Source organism: Vulpes vulpes, chromosome 5 (genome assembly GCF_048418805.1).
Source record: "Vulpes vulpes isolate BD-2025 chromosome 5, VulVul3, whole genome shotgun sequence".
Taxonomy (NCBI): domain Eukaryota; kingdom Metazoa; phylum Chordata; class Mammalia; order Carnivora; family Canidae; genus Vulpes; species Vulpes vulpes.
In genome coordinates this window covers 129,837,551-129,842,828 of record NC_132784.1, presented here as the reverse complement: position 1 = coordinate 129,842,828, position 5,278 = coordinate 129,837,551, and the positions used below count along the sequence as shown (strand labels likewise).

The window sequence follows — 5,278 nt, the reverse complement described above, 5'->3', positions numbered from 1 at the left end:
ATATTGTCTCGTATACCTGGGAAATATAAGACAAATTTAGAATTCTTCACAGCTTGATCCAGTCCCTCACAGATTGCTTCCAGGGCACTCTCTCTTGGTCTCTTTCTCTCTCTCTGTCTCTGTCTCTCTCTCTCTCTCTCTCTCTCTCCATCCCTCAGCAGAGCTTGGCTGTACTATTCAATCAGGCTTTCTCCAAACAAGCAAGATAAAGAGGGCTGCTGACAGTCTACACCCACTTCTTCACAGCTTGGCAGCCCCGGAAGAGAGAGGCCATCTTCCGCTCTCGTTCTAGCAGAGATGTTTTGATCAGTGTACATGGGGTTAAACATCCTTACATGGAAACCAGGAGGAAATGTGTTATAATATACCCAACTGGGATGCCTGGGTGGCTCAGTGGTTGAGCATCTGCCTTTGGCCCAGGGTGTGATCCTAGAGTCCCGGGATTGAGTCCCACATGGAGCTCCCTGCATGGAGCCTGCTTATTCCTCTGCCTGTGGCTCTGCGCCTCTCTCTGTGTGTCTCTTATGAATAAATAAATAAAATCTTTAAAAAATATAACAGACCCAATTTAATCAGGCTCATCTCAGAGGCCAAAAATGTGAAGAAGCCACTGTGCTTGAGCTCCATCCAGATCACCTAAACATCGAAGGACAAAAGGATAGGGAAATGTTCCAGAGAGTAAAAAACTAGTTATTCCAGTCCACCTTACTTGCCTTGTTTTCTTATTGTCAAAAATTATAAGGCAGTACTTTTCCATTGCAGATAATGAAATCAACTTAATGGATAGTAAACGGTACTGTAGGATAGCATAGGGTTGGATAGAATAGAAAAATGTCAATGATGTCAGTGTGAACCACATACACCAAGGATAAATATAATTCATGGAAATTTTGTTTCAGTTGAGTGTGTGTATGTGTGTGTGTGTGTGTGTATGTGTGTGTATTCTCTTCTCTTGACATATATGTAAGATGAGTTTCTCCGAACTAGGGGTGGTGGAAGGGGAGGAGGGCGGGTGTTGGAGGGGAATGGGTGACGGGCACTGAGGTGGACACTTGACGGGATGAGCACTGGGTGTTTTTCTGTATGTTGGTATATTGAACACCAATAAAAATTAATTAAAAAAAAAAGAAAAAGAAAAAGAAAAAATTTGAAAAAGAAAAAAAATAAAATAAAATATGCAGATGGATGAAAAAAAAAAAAAGATGAGTTTCTCACTGCGAGTTGCAGTAGGTCAAACAAAACAAATAAAACCCCAAATAAACTAAAACCTTTAAGATACACTGAATGAATCCACCTAGCTGTGAGACTTTCAAGCACACAATTAACTCTTTAGAAGATGAAAATTAACTGTGCTCAGCATTTGTAAAGATTAAATTCTCCCATTAAGAAACAAAATTTGTCTTCCATATTTAATGACATTATGCTAATATGTTTCTTTTTTATGATTTTATTTATTTATTTGACAGAGAGAGAGCGCATGCACATGCAGGGAGAGTGGCAGGCAGAGAGGGAGGGAGGAGCAGATTTTCCTTCAGTGGCTGAGCAGGGAGCCGATGCGGGCTCAATCCCAAGACTCTGGGATCACGACCTGAGCCCAAGGCTTAACCGACTGAGCCACCCAGGTGCCCCACTTTATTCCAGTATGTTTCTAAAGGCTTGGTCCATGAAAGTGATAAAGCAAAACAATTCCTATCAGCCTAGTAATAAGTGTCCATGGTTTGAATGTTCCAGACTTGATATTCTACACTCAGCAAATAGAGCCAGGACAACAGTCTGCAAAGATTCAAGAAAACTAAGCTAAGGTCCCAAGAGTCAGAAGTTGTTTTGAAAGCTAAGTTATTCTAGAAGTCATTTTATAGCTTAGTGGGTGGAAGATAACAAAGTAAAATATCAAGTTGTTTTCATCATCAAGTAATGGCCTGGAAGGGTGGGAAAAGTTATTGTAGGCAACATTAGACATTGAAGAAAACTTACTCAACTCAGAGTCAAAATAAATAGTCATATGTTTATGGAATAATAGCCTAGTGGCTTGAAAGAGCACTAGTTTGCAAGGGTCCCTAATTCACTTGCTTAGGATAAAAGCACACTCTTTCCCTGCAAAAGATGTTAGAACTTCATGATAGCCAGTTGCAGATAAACAGGCAGACAGAGCTGCCTAAAATTCTAGGAAAAGTGCTGCAAGTACAATCTAGAAATAGAAAGCGTATTTCCTGGAGAAAAGATTATTAATAGCTTTTCTTGCTGTTGTTAGGGCAATAACAATGAGTTCTGAAACCAGAGGCCTTAGTGGTCAAGTACGGAAGTGGGGTCAGGGGACAGGGGACAGGGAGATTCTTCTAAAAAGAGAACGGCCCATCCGAAGGCCCAGAAATTGGAGACAGTGGGACACATAAGGCACTCCAAGTGATTCCAGAGAAGAGCATGAAAGAGGAGAGGCGTATGAGGCTGGAGGTGGTGAGTACAAGGCCACTGGATTTTATCCCAAAAGAACTGGAGAGCCCATGAAGGATTTGAAGCAGAGCAACTGTCCCACCATGTCTTTTATTTATTTATTTATTTATTTATTTATTTATTTATTTATTTATTTATTTATTTTTAAGCAACCTTTATTTCCCCTGAGGTGGGGTGCACCGTTCCTGGAAGTACTGCAACACCAGGTCCATGTGTGGGGTGGATGGAGCGCTGAGCTCCTATTCCATTTTCTAATTCCAAAACTCCATTTAATATATTGTCCTCAGATAGAGAACGTATCAGATATTACACTGATAAGAACAGGTACTACCCTTGATCTTAGCCAAAAGGCCGAGAGGTGATCCACCCTGTCTTCTTTCTAAAGTATCACTGTAGTGGCAGTGAGAACAAGGACGTAGACGGAGAAGAAAAGAGGCTGAGAGACCAGTGGAGGGGGTGTTATACTCATCTAGGGGAAGGTTGATGGTGACTTAAACTAGGAAAGACAAACTGGGGATGGAGAGAAGAGAAGGGATGTTAAGAGAGAGAGATGTTAACAGCATAAATTAACAGAACTTGGTACTTGTTGGAGTCTGGCACTGTGAGTGAGGGAGATGCACCAGGGAAGATATCTCGCTCTATGATGGGGCAAGTGCATGTAGAATGATGCCAATCATCGAGAAAAGACCTGTGAGGAGGAGGTGGTGGTAGAGAGCAGGTGATGAATTAGGGTATATCCTCAAAAAGAGGACAGGAAAAGAGAACAACTTAGGAAATAACTGTATCTGAGTCTCTGTAAATTTAACTCTACTGTTAGTGACTCTTCGGCGTCTGTCCCCTAATCTTTGAGTTCATGTGTCTGCCCTTAATACATGCTAATTGTTGAATGAATGGATGTCATCTGTGTAAAATGAGTGGTGAAAACCACGCCTTTCGCTCAAGCTTCAAAACAAGTTACAGAGTGATATTATACTATTAATATTTCTGAAAGGGAAATGTGGATCTTAGACACATTTCATGGATGAAAGGATCTGGCAAATGAGTTAAGAACAAACTCCTAGAAGCTCCAGAACAAGCTACTTCCCCATATAATCCTATGAATAGGCTGAATAAAAATCCTCCCAGAAACCTTCCTGCAATAAACAATGTAAGAAGCATTTAAGCACACTTTATTCTGACAATATTAACTACATGTCACCCAATTTAGAATATTGTAAATGCCAATACTGGTGCATGGAGTGAGGAATAGCTTTCCTATACCAAAAGTGAGAGTGGTGCCAAGGGAGGAACCAATGACCCTTTGCCTTGCAAGAATCCTCATCCTGTTAAGGGAGGGAGAGAGTTTTCTGGTTGAAATGCCTATTGCCCCGCAAGGTAGTATAGATCTTACATAGATCTGGGAGTCACCCTGGAATGATTTCTAAGAGTTCCAATAAGGCCAGCCCAATTCGTGGAATGCAAACACAGAAAAGAGCCACCATTGTGGGAAAAAATTATTCTTTGGGTTTATAGATGCACTAAACCCAATGATCCTCTGGACATTTGCAGCACTGTGGTGCTTGGAGCACAGCATATAACTATCACCAGTGAATCCTTTTCCAGGTATGAAATTACACCATGTTTAGGGGCCCCTGGGTGGCTCAGTTAAGCATCTACCTTCAGCTCAGGTCATGATCTCAGGGTCCTGGGATTGATCCCTACTTCAGGCTCCCTGTTTAGGGGGAGTCTGCTTCTCCCTCTGTTCCTCCCCGTACTCATGCTCTCTCTCTCTCTCTCTCTCTCTCTCTCTCTGTCAAATAAATAAATAAAATCTTAGAAAGGAAAAGAAATTACACCATGCTTGCAAAGACTGTCATTATAGTTTGAATATTTTCTTCCATTCTGCAGTTCGGCATAAAAGAAGTTTCTTAGATAATATTTATTTACAAATTGTGGACCAGGTGCAAACTTAGCAGTTCTTGACATTATTAGAAAGAGAAAAACCTGTTAATTAAGTTTAGCTTGTTTGTGGAAGAGGGAAGATTTCCAAACATTACAAGATGGGAACTCAAAAAAGGTGGAAATTCAGTGCTCCAAGAGTAGACTGTATACTATTATTTAGGAAGGGTTTTATTGCAAAAAGGCACATTCAAATCTTAGTTGTTTAGTAAGTACTTTTTTTCTTTCTATCAACAAGAGGGAACCTTCTGGCCAACCACCTGCCACTTCTGCAAGAGGAGGTGTGTTATTTTGAATTCCAAATATGCCTATCACAGTAAGAGTACTCTTGTGGCAATTGCAGGTAGGTTTTGGGCCAGCTGCCTGGTATCCTCAAGATTTTCCTGAACATTCTCTTCTTCATAGGCATCCTGCCTCTAGATCAACCAAGAATGGACACATAAGACTAATACCCTACTGGTCTAGTTCCTGAACCAGATAATTGAGCCAGTATCTTTGAGGGGCTCATATTACAATTTCTATTGAACTTGAAACTGCCTTTCAAAGTGGCTCCTGGCCTGATATCCATATTTATGTGCGATTACTCATCTGAAATCTAGCTAAGAAGGCATGGTAAAAATCAGTTACTGGGTGAAATTCAGCTAGCTTAGAACAGCAGCATAGTCCTTCTTGCAAATGAGGGAATATATCAAGAAGAAGTGGGAATGGCAATTGCATTTACCATTCAAAGAGAGGGGAATTTGGTCCTGTCTCTGTTCTGATTCTCTCTCTTAATCCCTTAAGAGATTAAGAGATTAAGTCTGAGAATCAAGACTGGTTCCCTGGTTACCAAAGCCCTCTTACTAGAGCAAAAGCAGAGAAGATACGCTATAGGGTTTGCTTAGAGGAG

At 40.9% G+C, this 5,278-nt stretch overlaps 1 non-coding gene across 1 annotated transcript; it reads right to left on the bottom strand.

Moving 5' to 3' along the window:
* Nucleotides 1–2,620: 2,620 nt before the first annotated feature.
* On the bottom strand, nucleotides 2,621–2,814 carry LOC112925862 (U2 spliceosomal RNA). Its single transcript, XR_003236220.1, has one exon. It is a non-coding gene; the product is annotated as a U2 spliceosomal RNA (small nuclear RNA).
* Between the last annotated feature and the right edge of the window lie 2,464 nt (nucleotides 2,815–5,278).